The 26282-nt window shown below is 42.9% G+C and overlaps 1 long non-coding RNA gene across 2 annotated transcripts; it reads right to left on the bottom strand.

The window, feature by feature from the left end:
- Positions 1–4721: 4721 nt before the first annotated feature.
- Positions 4722–23866, bottom strand: LOC142071382 (uncharacterized). 2 transcript variants are annotated; one of them, XR_012667415.1, is made up of 3 exons: positions 23763–23866; positions 16447–16656; positions 4722–5726 (listed from the first exon to the last, which is right to left on the bottom strand). It is a non-coding gene; the product is annotated as an uncharacterized LOC142071382 (long non-coding RNA). The 2 variants fall into 2 exon arrangements; XR_012667416.1 differs by lacking the exon at positions 23763–23866 and adding an exon at positions 19369–19450.
- Between the last annotated feature and the right edge of the window lie 2416 nt (positions 23867–26282).

Raw genomic sequence — 26282 nt, forward strand, 5'->3', positions numbered from 1 at the left:
GAGGAAATCTAAAAGCTACTCTAAGAAACTCAGGAGACCTCCAAAGATTGTATTTGCACATTACCTCTCCTAGCACATACAGTATCTCTCATACAACTTGACATGGGAAGAATGGGATGGAGGGGGAGGAAGTAGGGGTTGGGAAAGGACCCTGATGGGGAAGAGAACACGGTTGTAGAAAACTTAAGAACACTTACTGATAGCACTCTTTTCTGTCTTGGAAATTTGCACACTTTGGTGGGGGGAAGGGAGTAAGTGAAAGCTGAATTTTCCCTTCCTTGTACAAACCAGACTGTAGCGAAGCGATGACTCACTGGTGTGGTGCCTCCTGCTGGTCATCTTGGGAATTAGCTCTTTCCAGCTTTCAGAGTGCCCTCTGCCGGCTGGTGTCTCACCTGCTGCTGGCCCGTGTCCCTCCCAGACCCCGGTGCCCCTTTACTTCAGGATTCTGGCCCAGCAGTACCCCCCCCGTGGTCTCCCCTCCCAGGAGAACCCCCAACCCTCTATCCCAACCTTGCCTCAGTGGCTACTGACAGTCGTCATCCAGCCCACTTTCCCTGGGGCAGACTGCAGTATGTAATGGCCACTCATCACTGGCAAGGGGGTAGGACCTGCTGCCTTTCCCTATCCCCAGGCTGCCCCTCTGCAGCCCCAGTACCTTTCATACGCCTTCAACAAGGCCTGCAGCCTGTGGGTTTACCAGGCTGGAGCTCCCCATCTCCCTTTGCCCTTCCCCAGCACTGCTCTGCTTCAGGTACCTTGCTCCCAGGCAGCTAGCCCTTCCCACGCCAGGGCTAGAGTGAGACTCCTTCAGCTCCTGGCCCCCAGCTCTCTTATAAGGGCCTAGCTTGGCTGCTATTAACCCCTGTTCTGCAGGAGTGGGGCAACCGCCCCACTACACAGAGCCACATGGAACGCACGTGAAGTAAGGCAGTTGGGGGAAGCTCCTGAATGGGGAAGGGAACACAGCTGCAGAAAACTTACAGTTGTTTCCATAAGGAACAGTTAGAGAGAGCACAGCAAAGTTATGCCATGTCATGTAATTTCTCAGCTTGTTCCAAAGGCTAAAATTATAACGGTTGCTTTCTCTTTCCATTGGCTGGACTTTCAGCTCCGTTGGTAGAAATCATGCTACCATGAGGGTAGGAGGAGCACCCCAGAGTGGGCAGGGGTAGATGGAGAAGGGCCCTAGAGAAGCTGCCAAAAAGCACTAGTGTCTACTCTCAGGATAGACAGTAGACACCAGAAGCAAGTGGAGTTCCTCCGGGCAAGGAAGGAGTCATCTTTTCAGCAGGAGGAGACACTTATCAACTGGCCAGAACCAACCCATCCACTGTTGCCTCCTTCTCCTCTTCTGGTTGCTACCAAGCATGCTCTGAACTTGTAGATCTTGTGCTAGTGATCCCCCACCAAGCAGAAAGAAAACTTTAAGCCTGCAGGAGTTCCAGACCACCACCACCACGTATCGGACCCTGTGGCTCCTTTCAGAAGAAGTCCCAATTCTCATCAAGAATCATTTCCCCCGGTGGTTCACCCCTTCTGATGATGAGGGGAAGGAGATCGGTGCAAAGACATTCACCTGTGTGCAGCGTTTTCAATTGTGAATAGTTAATATTTTAAAAAAAATTGTTCTGTTTTCAAAATATTTCCATAATACCTTCCACCTCATACTTTTAATAAGTGTTATGCTTTTTTTAACTGTGTGTGGCTCCTCCTTCCCAAGTATAATGAACTGAAGGTGTTTATTGGTTCGAGAATAGGCCCCAAGTTTCCTACTGCATGTAAGCAAATGGGGTGCACAAATGGGGTGTCATGATAGTGGATATATTTTAGTCTCCCGCCACTACCCCCATTCCACAAGGTTCAGTAATATCTAAAGTCCTATGGATAGACGTGAGAGAGGGGGGAAATGCAGCATATGTATTATGTGCTTTTACTAACTTTCAACACAGCATATGTCTAAAAGACAGACAAGGGGTTAATGTCTTCAAGGCTTTATTGAACATGTTTAAAATTAAAAACCAAGAACAATAATAAACCAAGCAAAAACAGTGTCTTCCAGTACCCTTTATAGAAATCAGCAGCTCAAGCAGTTTCAATCCTACTTAAGCAGTGTTAAGTAGACCAGGGATTAGTGATCTCTAACAACTATTAATTTCACTAGACACTGCTGACAATAAAAAAAAAAAAAATCAGAAAACACAATGGCTGCAATACTCGTCCTTCTCCTGCTTAGCAAACCATCATAATCTTGTTTAAAACATTTACATGTTCCCGGTAACAGAGGTTTAAAAAGAAATGTGAATAGTGAGGAGAAAAACACTGAACAATGACCACATCATGATTTGGCCACCACCCTCCAGAGCAGAAACCCAACCCCATACAATGATATGTCCTGTTATAATTTCCTTCAATGTGTGTAATGTCACACAACACAAGAATGACTTATGATCTTCAGCATATCAAAGAGGACCAAAACCCGCACAAAGCTATGCAGCTCTGCTCCATATGTGCTAATGTTCCTCCATATACATTTCAAGTAGCTTTACAGTATGTGAAGGTGTCCCTTGGAAGAAGCAAAGGGCAGATGTCTTCTTCTGCCTCCCTCCTGTGTACATACGGAATCTCTAATTTCCCTTGCCTGCTGGACCAGTATGCACATGGGTGAGATCCTGCTGCCTGTACAGATTTTGCAAACCAGACTTGTGCTGAGCCCAGTTGGGATGAAAACATTCTCCCCTTTGCCCTCACAAATGTTGTGTAGTGTGGCATAAGAGATGACCATACAAAAAACATTTGTCACATTGCAATCTCGACAAGTGTGTAAGCTGCATCAACAAGCTGTCAGCCTACCAGACATGTATTCCACGACCATTCTGCAGGCACTTAGCTTGAAGTTGAATTATCTTTTTCCAGGAATAATCAAAACATCCAAATTGTTCCAAAATAACAAGTTGGCATAGCTATAATACTCAGAACAATATTGTTCCTGGGAAATAAAGTCCCTTATTCCCCCTTCAAGTACAATCCTGATCTACTCAGCACCCATCGTGTGATGAACCTGTCCAGTGTTTCCCCACATTAGCATTCATTAATCTGCCTCTATAGTCCATTAACCCTTGTGGAACAAGTTCACATACTCACTTGCCCCTTGTGCTGGCCAAAGCATTGGACTATGAGTGCTCTTAGTGGCCCCAGCACAGTTTGGAAACCCCATCCTCTGAAAAACAACTATTATTTCTGGAACTTTTCTTATGCCAACCGCCTCACAAATCTGAACATCCATAACTCCAACAGTAGACTTTCCAAATGGTTTGCAATGGACCTAAAGCTGTCTGGCAACCAGCTTCCGTAGGCAATAGGAACCCACATCTGAACTGGTGTTGGTTCCCTAAATTGAGTGTTCTGATGCTAAAGGGCTGTTGCCAGCTCCTTGTACAGCTCCCCGAAGGCCTGTTTTCTCATGCAGAAGTTCTGAAGTCACGCTAGGCATCCCAGATTTCCAAAATCACGTGATCCAACCACACTGTGCTGGTCCTCCTGCACCAGAAGTCCACCAAAGAACATACCGTGGAATACCAGCACTCAATATATCTGTCCAATGTGACCTGAATAAATTGTCATTGAGTCTTAAAGTCATCCGTCTTTGATGCATCAAACAAATTATACCCAAATTCTATCCAGCATTTCTCTGAGCACTTATGGAACTGCACAATCAACCCTCCGTAAGGAGCAGGAGCATGACCAGATCACCATCCCATTGCTCCATGTTTTTGACCCAGTTTTGCAGAGAACAACAGAGAGTGGGTGATGTGATCAGCAAGTGTGACTGCGGGGGGACAGAAGCAACACCACACAACAAAGCAGTTCCTAGAGCGTCTCTCTGTGACACATAGAACCCTGAGATGCCACCTGAGAAACGGTAGCACTAACGTCACATACCTACTGCTACAGTGGGAACACCAGTATGTGTGTGTACAGAGCATTATACCTGTGTCCAGCAAAGCACTTGTGGACTCTCAGGTCTGGATAGGGGAAGCACGCATGAGTACAAGCACAATCCAGTAGTCAGGTATGCATGCCAGCGTAGCCATAGCCTTATTCTCCATATAGATAAGCCCTCAGAGTTCAGGGTGTGAAGACTTGGAAGCAGTCTTGACATCAATCTAAATTAGAACAATGGAATTTGGTGGTCATCTTTACTAGAAGCAGCCTCTCTGACACCTGCACTAAATATAATAAAAGTGTGAGACTTGGCAAAATTAGTAGAAATATCCCAATAGCCTTTCCAGGCCCTGTGAGCAACTCCCTTTCTACATGTAATCCTTAATGTTAGAAAATGCTAGCACCACCACCAGGCCAACAGAAAATCATCAGAGCTGGTTGGAAAATTTTCTTCAAAATCAGGGAAGATCACTATTTGATATGTAAATATAAAATCTATTTTAATTAAAGATGATGGCATAAAATAACCAGTGCTTGGAATGTGGAGACTGGAAAAGCATGGGAACCTGATATTAAAGTTATTTTGACCAGGAAACATTAAGAATGTAGTTGAGCATGGCGGCTAACACCTGTCCTTCAAAAGAACTTTTAGACATCTAGGGCAATATATTTTACTCAATCCCCCTGGATTGGATTAGATGTATGTTTTAGATTCAAAGATAGTATGTGTCTCTCTAATATTCCTCCTCCTCCTCTAAATAGTTTCAAGTCTCAGTTGTGTTAAGTTATTAAAGAAAAAATAAACTTTAGGCCAAAGCATCCCCGGGTGTATTAGCTAAGCAACTGGCTATACTCAATCTTTAATATAAAAATGTTCTGCTTCAAGGAAGGACTGTAAGATTTAAATGAATGATAATCTATTCTCAATATCATGAAAATGACACTGAAAACTTGGAAAGACCTTGAGCAACTAGAAAAGTTAAATATAATCTGATTAGATGGGCAGCAGCATATGCATGTGATATATTATGACTGACTGCTGGTTAGACTTTGTGTGATACTTCCTGGGAGTATGTGAGGCACCTGCTACTAGCTGCCCTTAGCATGAGGCACCTTGCCTGTGCCTGCTAGTGGGTCAGCTCCCTGATTCCACAAGCTATGGGTAAAACAAGTACTCCCCTCTCAACCTCTACGGTCTCTACTGTCTCTCTGCAGGTTAGTGATAGGCACATTCCAACCCCTGAGCCACCTGAGCATCTCCCTGAGGTGTCCAGTCCTTGTTCCACTAGGCACTCCCAGTCTTGACAGATTCACTGCTCCCAAAGAAACAGTAAATGTCATCTTACCAGCATCACCTCATGTCACCACCCCATTTAACACACAACACTTAGATATGTTTATTACGAAAACCAGCAAACATTTAACAAAGAGGAGAAATTCAAATGATAGCAAGTAGAAATATTGGCAGCAAATGATTACATATACAATAAAACCACAACATGCATTCTAGAACCTAGACTATTTTACTAGATGTTGTTATGTTTAGTGAAGCAAAGCTCACCCCAAAGTCTTTCTGGCATTTTTCAGCCAGATGTGGCTGTGATCTTTTTTTCATGAGACAAAATACACCGCCAGCTTGCCCCCTAAGTAAAGGATACTGTCAGTCTCCTTCCAATCCCAGATATATCAAAACACTCCTTTGATCTTTATTCATAAACTGGACACCCTCCTGCAATGTGTCCCTTCCTGTAGATACAGCATTCTCTTATTGATTTCACAATCTAGAATATGCAAATAGAGATACACAATGACCAGACCAGGATATAAGCATCTACTTTCCCTTCCCTGAACAAAACCTGTCATACATGTCACTTCCTGGGATCTGCCTTTAATTTCAAGTCTTTAAGCATACAATTTCCAATATAGATACATAACTTCTTAAATATTATCCATACATATATTTCACAATGATTATGATGATCAGAGGTAAAGACCTGACCTACCACTCTTTGGTAAATTGTTGTGCATACTTGTCCCAGGGAGCCCTGTAAAACATTATGCTCCCCTATGATCTCTATTAATTGGCGCAAAAAAATTCCTGGGTCACAGTTTTCAGTGTGTGTTGGGAGTTCTATTCTGTAGATGTCCATTTGTTGAACCAACGTACTTACATCTCTGTCTAACTAGGCATTCTGCCTTGTTGAGATACTGTTAGCTGGTCATCCGGATCAGTTGAGCAAACCCCTCACTAAATGTGTTTCTTTGGGGGGCGTTATTTTGCTGAACTGTTTTGAGAACTTAAAATATTTCTTGCCACTATAGCTGGTGTGGAGGACAAACTGTAAGTGACTGCCTTTGACCCTTGACCTCTATAGGCTGGAGGGAACCTTTGATTTAATCTAGGAAAATTTACAACTGTAAGTAACTCACTCAAGAGAAGCTGAAAAGTGAAATAGCTTTATGGAAAGTTGTTTTGCTTGCTCTCATGAAGAACAATGCACTATTGGAAAAGGAAAACCTGGGTCGGTGAGGGATTAGGGGAGACATACAAAATTCAGACTCCTCCAAGTGTTAGGTATTAACACTAGCAAACTGCAGCTGTGAAGTCAGTCTTGAACATCGCAAAATTATTGGGTTTAATATTGTTTTGAAAAAAATGACCCACCTCTGAGTAAATAAAAAGTATTTGGGATTCAGTGTTCACTGTTTCTCAGTTGCAGGTAACCAATATAATTGGATCCCCAATCTATGGATAAGTGTCAGGCCTTAACTCACCGATATTTTTCAGCATTTAACTGACACAGTGTTTTGGGCATAAAGAGCAGAATAAAAAGTTGTATTTCTTGAACAGAAACGGTGAGTGTTTCCTGATGTGATGAAAGTTCACAGCTTGAGAGTATCCATATTGGAAGAGAAGATTGAAGGTCTGGAGCAACAGATATCGACCCTGCGTTGCATACGAGAATCTGAGGATTTCCTGGACAAAAGTCAGGATATGCTTCTACGGGCACAAAGCTCTAAGGATTTAGAGCAGGTTGCACAGCGGAGCCAAGAGGCCAGTGAAGAAGCTTGGCAACATGTGACCTCCAGAAGAAGAAGGGGGAATGTCCGAGTACCAGCAATGCAGCCGTCACCTTCAGCCCCCAACTAAAACCCCTCCAACGCATTATTAAGGATCTACAACCTATCCTAAAGGATGACCCAACACTCTCACAAGTCTTGGGAGACAGGCCAGTCCTTGCCTACAGACAGCCCCGCAACCTGAAGCAAATACTCACCAACAACCACATACCACACAACAGAACCATTAACCCAGGAACTTATCCTTGCAACAAAGCCCGTTGCCAATTGTGCCCACATATCTATTCAGGGGACACCATCACAGGGCCTAATAACATCAGCCACACTATCAGAGGCTCGTTCACCTGCACATCCACCAATGTGATATATGTCCTCTGCCATGTACATTGGTCAAACTGGACAGTCTCTACGTAAAAGAATAAATGGACACAAATCAGATGTCAAGAATTATAACATTCATAAACCAGTCGGAGAACACTTCAATCTCTCTGGTCACGCAATCACAGACATGAAGGTCGCTATCTTAAAACAAAAAAACTTCAAATCCAGACTCCAGCGAGAAACTGCTGAATTGGAATTCATTTGCAAATTGGATACTATTAATTTAGGCTTAAATAGAGACTGGGAGTGGCTAAGTCATTATGCAAGGTAGCCTGTTTCCTCTTGTTTTTTCCTACCCCCCCCCCCAGATGTTCTGGTTTAACTTGGATTTAAACCTGGAGAATGGTCAGTTTAGATGAGCTATTACCAGCAGGAGAGTGAGTTTGTGTGTGTATGGGGGTGGGGGGGATGTGAGAAAACCTTGATCTATGCAGGAAATAGCCCGACTTGATTATGTAAAGAGTTGTCACTTTGGATGGGCTAGCACCAGCAGGAGAGTGAATTTGTGTGGGGGGGTGGAGGGTGAGAAAACCTGGATTTGTGCTGGAAATGGCCCACCTGTTGATCACTTTAGATAAGCTATTACCAGCAGGACAGTGGGGTGGGAGGAGGTATTGTTTCATGATTTCTGTGTGTATATAAAGTCTGCTGCAGTTTCCACGGTAAACATCTGATGAAGTGAGCTGTAGCTCACGAAAGCTCATGCTCAAATAAATTGGTTAGTCTCTAAGGTGCCACAAGTACTCCTTTTCTTTTTGCGAATACAGACTAACACGGCTGTTCCTCTGAAACCAGACACAGGTAAGTAACCGTTTTCATGTTCTCTCCACAGGTACCATTGTGGGGAGTGGCCCAGATGATTCGTCTGGGGGGAGAAAGCAGAAGGAGACTCCGCTGGTTGGAAGGCATGAGATGCGCTGTCCTGAGGTTGGGGGTTCCACGACCACCACTCCCAAGAGAAGGAGGCGGGTGGTGGTGGTCGGGGACTCTCTCCTCAGGGGGACTGAGTCATCTATCTACCACCTTGACCGGGAAAAAAGAGAAGTCTGCTGCTTGCCAGGGGCTAAGATTTGCGATGTGATGGAGAGACTGCCGAGACTCATCAAGCCCTCAGATCGCTACCCCTTCCTGCTTCTCCACGTGGGCACCAATGATACTGCCAAGAATGACCTTGAGCAGATCACTGCAGACTACGTGGCTCTGGGAAGAAGGATAAAGGAGTTTGAGGCGCAAGTGGTGTTCTCATCCATCCTCCCCTTGGAAGGAAAAGGCTGGGGTAGGGACCGTCGAATCGTGGAAGTCAACGAATGGCTACGCAGGTGGTGTCGGAGAGAAGGCTTTGGATTCTTTGACCATGGGATGGTGTTCCAAGAAGGAGGAGTGCTAGGCAGAGACGGACTCCACCTAAGGAAGAGAGGGAAGAGCATCTTTGCGAGCAGGCTGGCTAACCTAGTGAGGAGGGCTTTAAACTAGATTCACCGGGGGAAGGAGAGCAAAGCCCTGAGGTAAGTGGGCAAGCAGGATACCGGGAGGAAGCACAGGCAGGAACGTCTGTGAGGGAAGGGCTCCTACCTCATACTGAGAATGAGGGGTGATCAGCAGGTTATCTCAAGTGCTTATATACGAATGCACAAAGCCTTGGAAACAAGCAGGGAGAACCGGAGGTCCTGGTAAAGGCAAAGAACTATGACGTGATTGGAATAACAGAGACTTGGTGGGATAACTCACATGACTGGAGTACTGTCATGGATAGTTATAAACTGTTCAGGAAGGACAGGCAGGGCAGAAAAGGTGGGGGAGTAGCACTGTATGTAAGGGAGCAGTATGACTGCTCAGAGCTCCAGTATGAAACTGCAGAAAAACTTGAGTGTCTCTGGATTAAGTTTAGAAGTGTGAGCAACAAGGGTGATGTAGTGGTGGGAGTCTGCTATAGACCACCGGACCAGGGAGATGAGGTGGATGAGGCTTTCTTCCGGCAACTCACAGAAGCTACTAGATTGCACGCCCTGGTTCTCATGGGCGACTTCAATCATCCTGATATCTGCTGGGAGAGCAATATACCAGTGCACAAACAATCCAGGAAGTTTTTGGAAAATGTAAGGGACAATTTCCTGGTGCAAGTGCTGGAGGAGCCAACTAGGGGGAGAGCTTTTCTTGACCTGCTGCTCACAAATAGGGAAGAATTAGTAGGGGAAGCAAAAGTGGATGGGAATCTGGGAGGCAGTGACCATGAGTTGGTCGAGTTCAGGATCCTGACACAGGGAAGAAAGGTAAGCAGCAGAATACGGACCCTGGACTTCAGGAAAGCAGACTTCGACTCCCTCAGGGAACTGATGGGTAGGATCCCCTGGGGGAATAACATGAGGGGGAAAGGAATCTAGGAGAGCTAGCAGTATTTCAAAGAATCCTTATTGAGATTACAGGGACAAACCATCCCGATGTGTCGAAAGAATAGTAAATATGGCAGGCAACCAGCTTGGCTTAACAGTGAAATCCTTGCGGATCTTAAACATAAAAAAGAAGCTTACAAGAAGTGGAAGATTGGACAAATGACCAAGGAAGAGTATAAAAAATGTTACTCGGGTATGTAGGAATGAAATCAGGAGGGCCAAATCGCACCTGGAGCAGCAAGAGATGTTAAAAATAACAAGAAGAGTTTCTTCAGGTATGTTGGCAACAAGAAAAAAGCCAAGGAAAGTGTGGGCCCCTTACTGAATGAGGTAGGCAACCTAGTGACAGAGGATGTGGAAAAAGCTAATGTACTCAATGCTTTTTTTGCCTCTGTCTTCACAAACAAGGTCAGCTCCCAGACTGCTGCGCTGGGCAACACAGCATGGGGAATAGGTGGCCAGCCCTCTGTGGAGAAAGAAGTGGTTAAGGACTATTTAGAAAAGCTGGACATGCACAAGTCCATGGGGCCGGATGCGTTGCATCTGAGAGTGCTAAAGGAGTTGGCGGCTGTGATTGCAGAGCCATTGACCATTATCTTTGAAAACTCACGGCGATCGGGGGCAGTCCCGGACGACTGGAAAAAGGCTAATGTAGTAGCCATCTTTAAAAAAGGGAAGAAGGAGGATCCTGGGAACTACAGGCCAGTCAGTCTCATCTCAGTCCCCGGAAAAATCATGGAGCAGGTCCTCAAGGAATCATAGAATCACAGAATATCAGGGTTGGAAGGGACCGCAGGAGGTCATCTAGTCCAACCCCCTGCTCAAAGCAGGACCAATCCCCAGTTAAATCATCCCAGCCAGAGCTTTCTCAAACCTGACCTTAAAAACTTCTAAGGAAGGAGATTCTAACACCTCCCTAGGTAACGCATTCCAGTGTTTCACCACCCTCCTAGTGCAGAAGTTTTTCCTAATATCCAACCTAAACCTCCCCCACTGCAACTTGAGACCATTACTACTTGTCCTGTCATCTTCTACCACTGAGAATAGTCTAGAACCATCCTCTCTGGGAACCACCTCTCAGATAGTTGAAAGCAGCTATCAAATCCCCTCTCATTCTTCTCTTCTGCAGACTAAACAATCCCAGTTCCCTCAGCCTCTCCTCATAAGTCATGTGTTCCAGACCCCTAATCATTTTTGTTGCCCGTCGCTGGACTCTCTCCAATTTATCCACATCCTTCTTGTAGTGTGCGGCCCAAAACTGGACACAGTACTCCAGATGAGGCCTCACCAATGTTGAATAGAGGGGAACGATCACGTCCCTTGATCTTCTGGCAATGCCCCTACTTATACATCCCAAAATGCCATTGGCCTTCTTGGAAACAAGGGCACACTGCTGATTCATATCCAGCTTCTCGTCCACTGTCACCCCTAAGTCCTTTTCCGCAGAACTGCTGCCTAGCCATTCGGTCCCTAGTCTGTAGCGGTGCATTGGGTTCTTCCGTCCTAAGTGCAGGACCCTGCACTTATCCTTATTGAACCTCATCAGATTTCTTTTGGCCCAATCCTCCAATTTGTCTAGGTCCCTCTGTATCCTATCCCTGCCCTCCAGCGTATCTACCACTCCTCCTAGTTTAGTATCATCCGCAAATTTGCTGAGAGTGCAATCCACACCATCCTCCAGATCATTTATGAAGATATTGAACAAAACCGGCCCCAGGACCGACCCTTGGGGCACTCCACTTGACACCAGCTGCCAACTAGACATGGAGCCATTGATCACTACCCGTTGAGCCCGACAATCTAGCCAACTTTCTACCCACCTTATAGTGCATTCATCCAGCCCGTACTTCTTTAACTTGCTGGCAAGAATATTGTGGGAGACTGTGTCCAAAGCTTTGCTAAAGTCAAGAAACAATGCATCCACTGCTTTCCCTTCATCCACAGAACCAGTAATCTCATCATAGAAGGCGATTAGATTAGTCAGGCATGACCTTCCCTTGGTGAATCCATGCTGACTGTTCCTGATCACTTTCCTCTCATGTAAGTGCTTCAGGATTGATTCCTTGAGGACCTGCTCCATGATTTTTCCGGGAACTGAGGTGACGCTCACTGGCCTGTAGTTCCCAGGATCCTCCTTCTTCCCTTTTTTAAAAATTGGCACTACATTAGCCTTTTTCCAGTCCTCCGGGACTTCCCCTGTTCGCCATGAGTTTTCAAAGATAATGGCCAATGGCTCTGCAATCACAGCTGCCAATTCCTTTAGCACTTTCGGATACAACTCGTCCGGCCCCATGGATTTGTGCACGTCCAGCTTTTCTAAATAGTCCCTAACCACCTCTTTCTCCACAGAGGGCTGGCCATCTACTCCCCATGTTGTGATGCCCAGCGCAGCAGTCTGGGAGCTCTCCTTGTTAGTGAAGACAGAGGCAAAAAAAGCATTGAGCACATTAGCTTTTTCCACATCCTCTGTCACTAGGTTGCCTCCCTCATTCAGTAAGGGGCCCACACTTTCCTTGGCTTTCTTCTTGTTCCCAACATACCTGAAGAAACCCTTCTTGTTACTCTTGACATCTCTTGCTAGCTGCAGCTCCAGGTGCGATTTGGTCCTCCTGATTTCATTCCTACATGCCCGAGCAGTATTTTTATACTCTTCCCTGGTCATATGTCCAACCTTCCACTTCTTGTGAGCTTCTTTTTTATATTTAAGATCCGCTAGGATTTCACAGTTAAGCCAATCTGGTCACCTGCCATATTTACTATTCTTTCAACTCATCGGGATGGTTTGTCCCTGTAACCTCAACAGGGATTCCTTGAAATACAGCCAGCTCTCCTGGACTCCTTTCCCCTTCATGTTATTCCCCCAGGGGATCCTACCCATCCGTTCCCTGAGGGAGTCGAAGTCTGCTTTCCTGAAGTCCAGGGTCCGTATCCTGCTGCTTACCTTTGTTCCCTGTGTCAGGATCATGAACTCAACCAACTCATGGTCACTGCCTCCCAGATTCCCGTCCACTTTTGCTTCCCCCACTAATTCTTCCCTATTTGTGAGCAGCAGGTCAAGAAAAGCTCCCCACCTAGTTGGCTCCTCTAGCACTTGTACCAGGAAATTGTCCCCTATGCTTTCCAAAAACTTCCTGGATTGTCTATGCACCGCTGTATTGCTCTCCCAGCAGATATCAGGAAGATTAAAGTCACCCATGAGAACCAGGGCGTGCGATCTAGTAGCTTCTGTGAGTTGCCAGAAGAAAGCCTCATCCACCTCATCCCCCTGGTCCGGTGGTCTATAGCAGACTCCCACCACTACATCACTCTTGTTGCTCACACTTCTAAACTTAATCCAGAGACACTCAGGTTTTTCTGCAGTTTCCTACCGGAGCTCTGAGCTGTCATACTGCTCCCTTACATAGAGTGCTACTCCCCCACCTTTTCTGCCCTGCCTGTCCTTCCTGAACAGTTTATAACTATCCATGACAGTACTCCAGTCATGTGAGTTATCCCACCAAGTCTCTGTTATTCCAATCACGTCATAATTCCTTGATATCACCAGGACCTCCAGTTCTCCCTGCTTGTTTCCAAGGCTTTGTGCATTCGTATATAAGCACTTGAGATAACCTGCTGATCGCCCCTCATTCTCAGTATGAGGCAGGAGCCCTCCCCTCCCAGACAATCCTGAAGCACTTACACGAGAGGGAAGTGATCAGGAACAGTCAGCATGGATTCACCAAGGGAAGGTCATGCCTGACTAATCTAATCGCCTTCTATGATGAGATTACTGGTTCTGTGGATGAAGGGAAAGCAGTGGATGTATTGTTTCTTGACTTTAGCAAAGCTTTTGACACGGTCTCCCACAGTATTCTTGTCAGCAAGTTAAAGAAGTACGGGCTGGATGAATGCACTATAAGGTGCATAGAAAGCTGGCTAGATTGCCGGGCTCAACGGGTAGTGATCAATGGCTCCATGTCTAGATGGCAGCCGGTATCAAGTGGAGTGCCCCAAGGGTCGGTCCTGGGGCCGGTTTTGTTCAATATCTTCATAAATTATCTGGAGGATGGTGTGGATTGCACTCTTAGCAAATTTGCGGATGATACTAAACTAGGAGGAGTGGTAGATACGCTGGGGGGTAGGGATAGGATACAGAGGGACCTAGACAAATTGGAGGATTGGGCCAAAAGAAATCTGATGAGGTTCAACAAGGACAAGTGCAGAGTCCTGCACTTAGGACGGAAGAATCCAATGCACCGCTACAGACTAGGGACCGAATGGCTAGGCAGCAGTTCTGCGGAAAAGGACCTAGGGGTGACAGTGGACGAGAAGCTGGATATGAGTCAACAGTGTGCCCTTGTTGCCAAGAAGGCCAATGGCATTTTGGGATGTATAAGTAGGGGCATAGCGAGCAGATTGAGGGACGTGATCGTTCCCCTCTATTCGACATTGGTGAGGCCTCATCTGGAGTACTGTGTCCAGTTTTGGGCCCCACACTACAAGAAGGATGTGGAAAAATTGGAGAGAGTCCAGCGACGGGCAACAAAAATGATTAGGGGTCTGGAACACATGACTTATGAGGAGAGGTTGAGGGAACTGGGATTGTTTAGTCTGCAGAAGAGAAGAATGAGAGGGGATTTTATAGCTGCTTTCAACTACCTGAAAGGGGGTTCCAAAGAGGATGGTTCTAGACTATTCTCAGTGGTAGAAGATGACAGGACAAGGAGTAATGGTCTCAAGTTGCAGTGGGGGAGGTTTAGGTTGGATATTAGGAAAAACTTTTTCACTAGGAGGATTGTGAAACACTGAATGCGTTACCTAGGGAGGTGGTGGAATCTCCTTCCTTAGAAGTTTTTAAGGTCAGGCTTGACAAAGCTCTGGCTGGGATGATTTAATTTGGGATTGGTCCTGCTTTGAGCGGGGTTGGACTAGATGACCTCCTGAGGTCCCTTCCAACCCTGATATTCTATGATTCTATGAGAGATTAATTCTCCTATATTGGGATGCAGACAGTAGTGATAAGGTGACGACTACGTATCCCCAACACAAAGCCAGCCCCATCCTTAGACATTTCTTCTGATTAATACTTCAGTTGGCTCTTCTCCAGTTAATATTGACTGCGGTGTCAACGACTTCTATAGGAATTTATGAAGGAATTTCCGTGGCAGGTAGGACAATAATGCTACTTAGAGTAGGTCTACACTGCAATTGGGTGTGTGATTGCAGCATGTGTACACATATGTGGGCTAGCTTTAATCTAGCTAGCTCAGGTACTGATAGCAGTGAAGCTGTGTGACCCATACACCTCCTAGGTGTGGTGCTCTGTCCCATCTAGTGGCACTGAGACCACTTAGAGAGAGAGAGAGAGATAAATGAGTTTGCTCTACAGCCTTAGCTAACAGCCAGTAGAGGCTCATGCACTAAGCTCCAGAGGTCTCAGGTTTGATCCCACCTGCCGACGACCGGGGTCTGTCAGTGTGCCAGGAGCACAGGTTCCAGCATGGGCTGTATAAGCTCTCCAAGGACCCTTGGACATGCTGAAGTCCATGCTGCTGCAGCTTCACTGCTAGTGGTATGCGAGCTAGCTAGATCTGTAATTCTCAAAGTTTCGTACTGGTGATCCCTTTCACATAGCAAGCCTCTGAGTGTGACCTCCCTTATGAATTTAAAACACTTTTTTATATATTTAACACCATTATAAATGCTGGAGGCAAAGCAGGATTTGGGATGGAAGCTGACAGCTCGTGACCCCCCAGTAATAACCTCACGACCCCCTGAGGGGTCCCGACCCCCAGTTTGAGAACCCCTGAGCTAGATTAAAGCCAACTCAGGTATGTCTACACATGTAGCAATTACTCCCCTGATGGTAGTGTAGACACACCCATAGAGTGCCAGTCTTCTATTCCACTTCCCTTAGCTGGATCATGCCCCCATAAAATCACTGAAAATCCAAAGATGCACTGTTTGTGCAGAATAGCCACTGCATATTTGGGGGAGACTGAGTTGCTTAAATTATTCTCCCATGCTTTAAACTGACCAGGCAGCTTTGGCTTCTATTTTATGTCTGTGTGACATACTGCATTATACTTTATGTCTGTGTCATACTTTAAATGTCATTTTGTTACCTAATGAAAAAGTATTTTGAATGTGCATTTACTTACCCCTATGTCCCTATGCTTTACTTAACAAGTTGTTATAGCACATTATTACATTTGCATCCCTTTGTATTCATACATTGTCATGTTCATTGCTGATATTTCTACATCTTTCATTGATTTTGTTCTTTCTTTGAACCTGATACCTAATTTTGATCAAAGATAGACTCCTTTGATACACCCATATAACACCTAGTTATTGGTTTGCAACTGCATCCTGGAATCCTTGATTACAGTTTTATCTTCAATTTCTTTTTTCCATTCTGCATATATATTGCGGGATTTATATACTTTGGAACTTTATCCTCTTCCCTCCCCCCCCCCCCCAGCCACTTTATAAATGTATTCCCCTTCCTACAACTGAAAACTGTGGGATTCCTCATGCTCTGATATACGGCTTTGTGTTTGTAGGAGTCCTATATATTTTTCACTGGGCACGGTGCCAGATTTTCTGCTGTACTGAGTTCCCACTTTGCAGAAATGGCGGGGTTTGTCTAGGAACCAGTTACACTTACCTGAGTCTCTGCCTGGCCTCCTCATGGTGCACATTAAACCAGTCTGGGGGTAATGGTCCTCAAAGCACCATCCACCAGTTGAGAATAAGCAGTATGTTTTTACTCTGGTCATGCCTCCTCCCTGCCTTCTAATCCAAGCTGGTGGCCATCACATAAGTGTAGTTGTCTAGCGAGGCTGTACTATATCCATATCCTCTGGAGATGGGGCACCTGTAAAACACAGTGATCACTAGATTATATGCAAATCCCAATAAGGGGAACAAAGAGGCAAATTTCATTCCCTCGGCACATCTACAGTGACACAAAGAGGACAGAGTAGAGCAGAGAATCTGGCCCATAACATCTTACCCAGCAAACTGAAAAGTAACACCAAATTTTTAATTATATGTTCAACTATTCCAAAAAACTACACAAAACCAATATTAACTTAAAATAGTGCCTCAAAAAGGGTTCTTCATCTCTAATTTGTCTTTTATTATAGTTGGATTTAACTTTATGAATATAACTTACTTAAAACATAAACTTACAGTACCTCTTCATAATTATCTATAATGTTAAATAGACATGTTTTTGTCATTGATTTTAATCCTCTGACACTTACTATAAAGTAGTGTCAGGGTACTTTTCATGTTATCACTGCTATTGTTACTATATTTTTTAAAATAAGTGTGTGTATAATTATCCATTTTTACCCTTTTTCACACATGATTCTTGTATTCTAAAACTCAATAAAAACTGGATGAACTGAAAGAGAGAGACCATTTAAATTGAGTTTATAATTAGATTCTAATCCTGATAGATTCACTTTCCTTCAAACATGAAATTCATGAAAAGAAGCAGTCAGAAATGCAAATAAAATATCTCTCCCTAACTATATTTGATTGCAGAATAGTTCTTTGCCTCGCCTTAGAATTTCTGTAGAGAGTAGAGTCTTTTAATTTTTATTTTTAAAAGTATGATTCAAGTTAATTTATTCTTTACAAAACAATACTAAAAGCATTTCAATATTTAATATTGTTTACCCCACTGACTTTCAAAGGAATATCGTATTTGCTGCATATGGTAATGCTCTGCACTTTTCTAGTGACGTCCATGTGAAGATCTCAAAGCACTTAACAATAATAATCAAACCTTGTGTAGTATTTCCAAAGCACGTTAATATTACTCTCCCAGTTTTATTGATTGGAAAACTGAGGCAGAGAGGGCCTGCTTTTGCAACACTGAAGTCACTGAGAGCAGATTGGGCACAGAGACTCAGATTTATAAAGGTATTTAGGGACCTAGAGATGCAAGTAAACACCTAGTGGGACTTTCAAAATTGCCTAGGTGCCTAATTCCCCTCCATGGAAATAATATGCCCAGGCACTTTTGAAAATCACACGGATATCTATAGGTTTCAGAGTAGCAGCCGTGTTAGTCTGTATTCGCAAAAAGAACAGAAGTACTTGTGGCACCTTAGAGACTAACCAATTTATTTGAGCATAAGCTTTCGTGAGCTACAGCTCACTTCATCAGAATGCATCCGATGAAGTGAGCTGTAGCTCACGAAAGCTTATGCTCAAATAAATTGGTTAGTCTCTAAGGTGCCACAAGTCCTCCTGTTCTTTTTACAGATATCTATCTGCATCTTTAGGTGCCTAAATACCTTTGAAAATCTGGCCCAGAGTGATTACCCACATAGCTGAGCCCATAATAGACTCCCTGATTCACTGGTCCCCTCAAACATGATTATATAGAGGATAATTAACAAGCAACTGTGATTTACAGGGTAAGTCATCTGATGACAACATAAACCACCCAAGCAAGTGCTTTGAGATTCTGCCCATTTAAGTCCCCCTAGAAGGAACCACTTCTACTGTGCTGTCTACAGTGCATGGAGTTGACTTATATGTAAGTTGCCTATTGTTGTTCATCTTCATCTAATATGTTTACTTGTCTGTCTGCCCTAGACTGTGGGCTCTCAGAGCAGGAAGGGTCTTTTCTTGAGTATTTGGAAAGCACATAATGGGTGCTACCATAAATGAAAAATAAATACATGCAGAAATTATTAAAAATAAATGGTGCATTTTAAATAAGCTGAGACTATGGGGCATTGATTGGTTTGCAGTCATTTTTCAAGTGTGACATCATATCCATGCATATGATTTCCTGATTTTCATAATTTGCAGGCATGACATTGTGCTCATTAATTAGGATACACTTGCAGGGTTGCAGCATGGGTAATTGGGTTTGAAGCGATGTCCTGGATCAATTCACTTCAAAAATTTGGAGAACTTTGGTCCCAGATTTGAATGTTGTCTCTCATCCCCAACTCTGCTTAGCTCTGCAGTCCATTTATGGTTCCTCATACTTAAACCTGGCTGAATAGTTTAAAAAGAATCTTTCATAAAAAATTGCATCAAGGTTGGTTTGCTATGATCCATGCAGTTATATTCTTCTTTAGCATATGGACAACTGTGGGGTATCCTAGAAAATATTTCCAATAGTTTCAGATATTTTAATGTTAATAACTACTGGAGTTGGGTGACTTTTTTTTTTTGGTGAAATGCATTTTCTTTTTCAGTAAAAAATTTTTGAAATGTCAAAACACGGTGTTTTGACATTTTCAGAACAATCCATTTCAGGAATCTCATTTGGAATTGGCATTCAAAACATTTTGTTTGACCTAAACAATTGTTCTTTGGTTTTTCATTTCAAGCAAGAAAAAAAAAATCAACTTCACTTAGCTCTAATAACCACATACATACAACACACATATTTGTTATTTACCAAACATCCAGTTTTAAAAATATTTGAAGCAGGAAGCAGAAACAATATCATATGACTTAATCACACCACAAATAGTGAACAGAGGAAGCAAACACATTACAAACAGTGCAGGGATCTGAAAATTATTGGTCCATCTGTTTCATGAATACTTACAAATAAGGAAATGAAAATCAGCAAATGCTACTCAGTTAGAAAAAGGAGACATCTGTACTGAATATCACCAGGAAGGAAGAGCTCAGCCAGTTCTTTACGTACTATTTGAGATCTAATTTGTTTTTCAAAGGAGTAATGTTTATTTAACACATTAATATTTTACTTATGCAGTGCTAATAGAGGTTAAGTAAAAGACACAAGGGCAGCATAATCACTTACTTATTCTTAACACAAGGACAAAACTGTTATGTGAGCAAAATGCAAAGTAACTTTTCAATCCTCACAGCACTTTTTACACCTTAGGCTAGCAGCTGCCTCTTAAGTATTTGAAGATTTTAGCAGGGCTGACTGATTTAGATTTGGATAGGTTTAAGTCTTACTTGTCAGGGTGCTATTCATTTTTAAAAACACAGTCATTTTTTTCCCTGGACATGTTAATATGCCAGAAGTCCCATGCAGCATCAAACTTTGACCCATGCTCTCCAATATTTGCATAGAACACTTTTTCAATGTGCTATATTCAAGAATCAGGATTCTAACTATCTTCTCAACAACCTGCAGATATAGGCATCTACAGACCTCTGAATGAGAGGGCACCCAACTTGGTCATATGATTATCAGATATCCACTCTTTGATGTGTGCCGTTCTTTTCAGATTCAATTCAGAGGAAATTTAAGTAACTTTGGTTGTCCATTTAACATGGAGAGCACTGTTCCTTCTTGAATGGTGCAGGTTGGTGGAATAGGATATTGCCTTGCAATCTGCTAATTACTTCAATGTCTCTTCTTGACCTTGAGCTTTCCTTTGAAAACTACATCAGTGAGAAAAATGCAGTAAGACTGAAAACACTACTGTGTAAGCAGGATGCAAAACTTTTGATTTATGCCTTTATTACAACCAGTTTGGGAACCAGTACAATTCCATCTTTTAGGCATCCTGCATAGATAGTGATAAAATTCCAGGTTGTCTAGAATTCTCAAGTAGTGGGAACTTTGCAGGAACAAAAGTGAACTCGCACTAGAAGCATTTCATTAGTTTTGGGTCTAATATTGAATTGTTTTTAAAATGCTTGCTTGAATTCACTTGCAACTTCTGAAAACTACTTCTTTCTTGCAACCTCCTCTGGAAAAATCAATACATTTTAGACTACATTTTAGGCTAAAAATTATTAAACAAATAACAATGAATTGGATGTATAAATTTCACTGTTCACAGTGACTGTCTGCACAGACTTCCCAGGCAACAGTAGGGTAGAAGTAGGACTTCCCCTCCAGAAGCACAGGTCTCTATCACTTGAGTTAAAAAGGGACTTCTATATTATATCACAGCATTAGGTCTTTGTCGACCATTCAATATAGAGCAAGGTGAGGATCACACACAAGAGCACATTATCAAGCAGATGACAGTGATAAAAATATGCACTATCCAGCGTCCTTCATGCTACAAGATAAAGATTAAAATATATGCAACACCCATATCATTACTTTTATTAAGGATTTGGGAGCCAGTCTGATGAAAATAAACCTCAAAGCTTTTATGCAGATGAGAGACAGTGTGGACAATCAGCTAGAGCAGCGTACTGGAACTCAGAAACTTGGGTTCTACTCCTGGCTCTACCACTCATCTTTGGCAAGTCACTTCATCGTTCCATGGCTCACTTTCCCCATCTGTCAAATTGGGATAATGATACTGACCTCCTTTGTAAAGCACTTTGAGATCTATGAGTGTCAAGGTATTATCCGCAGAACCAAATCTTTGCCAGGATTCTTGAAATATTTGATTAGCTCTGAGCCCTGCTTTATTTTTAGAGAAATATTGTTTTTTGAAAGTACTGATATGCTCCTCTCTTCCCTTCAGGACAATGCCTCTTTCCTCTCTACTCCTGTCACAGCAATCAGCCTTAAATAAACACCACCTACCTTAAATTTATGCTTTTTTGTTGTTTAATTCCCATTTCTAACCCCTTCTCTCCTCTACCTTATGTGACTTTCATTCTTCCCTGCTCCTTCCAATATGAATGTATTCTTGCCTCCTTCAGTTTTACCATATTATTTGCTAATCAACACTACCTTTCCATTCAAATGGACTCCAACACCTGCAATCCAAACCACATGTTCACAACCTGTGACTCCCTTTGGAAGTCTTCCCCTACTCTCACACCCTCCCACATACCTAATCTCTCTGATCTTCCCAAAGAAAAGATCAATGTGTCCTCATCTATCCTCTGAAGCAACAAAAGCATCTAAGGAAGTATCAAAATAAATAGTAACAATAACTAATAATAAAATGTGAATTTCAAAAACAATTATTAATCATTTGAAAATTCACCCCTTAAAGTCCATTACCACAACTGTAATGGTGTCCTCATACCCAAGATCCAGAATTTTGCTTATCATATGTGTACACATTAATACTGTTTCTGATGCTATTGCGTTATCTGGGCTTGTGTTATATATTTTTCAAAGTGCACCTTCTATACGTAAAAATAATAATCTTAGTAAAAGGCAATTTCTCTGTGTCTCAGTTCCCCATTTTTAAAATGAGGACAATGGGGCTTCCTTTGCCCTATCCTTTGTCTGTCTTTTTGCAGACTATAAATTCTCTGGAGCAGGGAGTGTTGTTCACTGTGTGTTTCTGCAGTGCCTAGCATGATGAAGCGCCAGTCTTATTTTGGACCTGTATTATTAATTATTGGTATGTCTTTTTTGACAGTTATCATGGCAAGGTACTTCAGATGACATCTATTTCAAAAGTAAGACATTTTCAATGAAATCCCACAGAAAAATAACATTACTGCCACTGTTAATAATACAAAAATACCCCCCCCCCCCGTTGTTAAGCTGTTCAGTCTTTTTATCTGGAGTAGCTAAAAATCAAAAAGCTTCATCTGGTAGAAGATAAATGATTCAAGGAATCTGGGGAAATAGCAAGAGCTTCTGAAGAATGGCACTAGATCTATTCTTTGAAAGACTAGAGAGGACATGATGTTCTTTAAGTGGGGAGGGTGACACTTTCTTTGCCAGCAGTGTATGACTAGACAATGTAACGGATAATGTGAGAGAGAACATTGGAATCTGACAGGATACTTTCCAAGAAGCAATTGAACCATAAGTTTTGACAGTCATCTGTTGGGCTCCTTATCACATTTACCCTTAAAACCTCTTAAACACTTCGTAAGAGCTTTGTTCCAGTGGAGAATTATCATCAATTCTTTGTGAAATATTTGTTGCAAGGATATTTTAGTTAACTCAGGAATGTAATTTGTTACAGCAGTGTAACAAATGTTGTCTTGAACCCCAGACCTGAAAGTTGCTCTGTGGAGAGCCCATTGACTTCACAGAGGGTCCACATGAGTGAAGTTACAGGTCATGAAATCAATGGTGCTACACACAAAGCCTGATTGGTAGATGGTTTCAGACTTCCTGGCTTGGGCTGAAGAATACAGATAAATGCATCAGAGTAAGGAGGAAATTTACTTTGTGAAAGCACACACACACCAAAGGCTAGACTGGGATCTACCATTGCACAGGACAAGTGACTTATATTTCATGTCACACAAACACATGGGTTAGATAAAAACATGAAATACTCTTGCTGGACGTTTGCAGCATAACATTACTTTATTTCTTAGAATTCAAAACAACACACAAGAATGCAAAAAAATCAGGAAAGACAAAGCAAGCTGCTCCCTAAAACAGAAAGGCACAACTCATCCTTACCCTAGACTGGTAATCTGCTAACTGACTTACTTGATCCAAATCATATAGCTTCTCTCACAGCTCCATAGCCTGCAGGCAAGAGCAGGACTACACAAGGAGACTTTCCTCAGCTAAGCTCTGTTTTCTATTCCAATGTAGGTGTGCAACTTCCATGGAAACATATTATATTTATGTATGTGCAAAACTAGTCCCATTAAGATATATATTTAAAAGCATAAATATCCTATAATTCCAGTTCTGCCATCAGATATACTGAAAACTATAACTTACTTCAGTGGGAGCTGTAAGTATGAAGCCAAATTATGTTCTCTATTACACCCAAGAAACAGCATGAAGCAAGGATCAGAGGTTGCATGGGAGTTTAAAACAGCGGAATTGGTCCATTAAAGTAGGTAAGTATAAAAACATAACTACTAATCAAAGATAATCTAAGACATCCAATTCTGTCCTTCTTATTTTAATGGGGGATGCAGAAGAATAATGGTGCACAGAATTTGGAATGGTGCATTGAGGCTGAGTTTAGATTACTATGATAAAATGAACACTTTTAAATTTTCTGACTTTTGATTGTTTAAAAATGTAGTCAATGTTAAAACAGACTTGAAAAAACCTACTTACTCAACTTTAGTTATGATCATTAATGGCAATGAAACAACTAATAATATTTTACTCACCCCAATAAAACAAGAACAAATCTCTCTTTCTGCAAGTGGTTGTGTAGAATTTTGCCATGCTGAATCAAGCTAAGTTTTGTTCTGTTCTATTCTATTTAGGTTCTTATTCCACGATCACCACAGTATTTGAACGCTTTCCAGTAACTAATTTAGCAACATGACCACACAGCTGTCATGTGTTTGTTCTCTCATTCTCTCCACAGAGGGAGAAGTGTGTGCAGTAGAGTGTCTTGGGTCTGGTCTACACTGGGGTGGGGGGCAAGATAAGTTGGTCTAAGTTACGCAACCTCAGCTATGAAAATAGCATAGCTGAAGTCGACGTACTTAGAGCTACTTACCACAGTGTCTTCACTGCGGTAGGTCAACTGCTGACACTCCTCCGTCAACTCCACATACGCTTCTCGCTCCAGTGGAGTACTAGACACAATAAATCGAGCTCCGCTGGATCAATCACTCCGGAGGTAAGTGTAGACATGCCCTTGGCTTGGTAGTGTGAGTCTTGTTTTGTTTTTTGTTTAATATAACTATATCTGATGCTGTGTGTTTACATTACAGAAGTGAAGGTCAAAGAAATGTGCCTTGCAGTTGTGGTGAAAAGTATTGAAATTTTTGGTGGCCTTCAGTTCTTGAGAGAGTTCATTCCACAAATGTGAAGCCAAATTATGTTCTCTATTGCATCTATGCAACGGGGTGCAGCAAGAATCACAGGTTGCACACGAAACAGAAGATAAGTATTTAACTTGCAAGAGTGGATTAAATCCTGACCCTGCAATTTATTGCTTTTGGGCACGCCCTGGGATCTCTCTGTGCTCAACAAGTTGCAAGATTCCAGCTTTAATTACCCATCTGAGTACTCTGGGTATTTACACAATAACACTTACACAAAAACAAAAACACAACTGTCCTGACCCTGATCCCATTGAATGTCAAAATATCAACATGCCTGTTGATTTCAATTGGAGCAAGATGGAATCTCACGATGGAACTCCACAGTGAAACTGCAGCATAAAAATCACATCAATATAACTAATATCTGTTTTATATTATGTATTTATATTATCTATAGACCTGCAATTAGTATAATATTTTAGTCACAAGGCTAGATAAATTGATCATTTAAATTGGCATAACTCCATTACTCTACCTGAGAATCTGCCCCATACTGTCTATTTTATGTTATTAGTTTGCAAATTATTTGTTCAGTGACTTATAATTTATAACTCCACTATTGTATAACAATATTTTGTTTTTGCAAACGGGCCTCCAATTAGCCTTTTAAAAAAATGAGCCAACAGGACAGCCTCAACTTCTTAATTTAGTCATTTTGGAGTTATTTCAATTTCACAGTCTAGATTCTCTAGAAAGGTTTATGGTGGAGCTTTTTTCTCTCTTACCTTCACATACTTAAACAATAAGTTAAATGGATTTTCCTTGAAGTTAAAAAAATAACCCTTTCAGGAAGAGACTAAGCATGGGATAATTCAGGTTTTTTTTTTTTTTTTTTTTAAAGCAGAAAAGAATTTTATTTATGTAACACTTACAAAAAATGACCAAAAAGGATAAAGTAAAACTATGCAACAAAACAAAAGCAAACACAAGGTATAACACAGCAGCCTTCAGGAGGGAGAAGTGTTCAGACTAGCCTGGGCCCAGAGCGGGGTGGCTTCCTCGACACTCATGGTCTTCCACCCCCTCGAGTTACCTAGTGCCACGCCCAGTGTCACCGATTATTCCTCTCCTGAGAGTGCCCGACAAGATGGGCACGGCTGCGGGGTGGGCGGTTTGGGGGTGTGGGGGACGTACACCCACGTGTGATAGGACCCTTCCTAGGTGACAGTGATGATGGTATCCACAGCGGCAACGGCTGGGGCTGGGGTCTCTCGCTCTTCCCCTCAATCAAAGGATCAGACGGAAGGAACCGGACGGGGTCACCGAGCAGAGAACCTCGGACAGCGCCCACCACTCCTCGAAGGCGTAAAGGGAGTCGGTGGATGCTGCCCAGAGGAACTCCGCCCAGATATGTGAATGTACTGAGGATCGGAAAACGGTCCTACAATTGCAGGACGCTTCATTAGCCAACCTCCCCTCTCTGGTTTTATAAATGGCTGTTTTAGCTAGGGCTAGGAGGAGGTTAACCAGGAGATCTCGCGATTTTGTGGGGCCACGGATGGGGAGTGTGTAGATAAAAAGGTGAGGGGAAAAGTGTAGCCAAAAGCGTAATAAAATATTCATGAGGAGCCGGAAAAGGGGCTGTAGCCTGGCACACCTAAATATACGTGTGCCAGGGTTTCCCTCACATTGCAAAAAGGGCAAGTATCCGGGATGGGGGTGAACCGTGTCAAAAACACGCCCATGCTCACAGCTCCGTGAAGGAGCCGCCAACTAATGTCCCCAGTGGGCCTTGGGACCAAGGTGGAATACAGGCTGGCCCACCGGGGCTGCTCACCCTCCAAAGGTGGCAGGAGGTCCCGCCACTTTGTATCAGGGCGGGACACCAGGGTGTGGGCATGAAGGGTGTGA

Source organism: Caretta caretta, chromosome 3 (assembly GCF_965140235.1).
Source record: "Caretta caretta isolate rCarCar2 chromosome 3, rCarCar1.hap1, whole genome shotgun sequence".
NCBI lineage: Eukaryota > Metazoa > Chordata > Testudines > Cheloniidae > Caretta > Caretta caretta.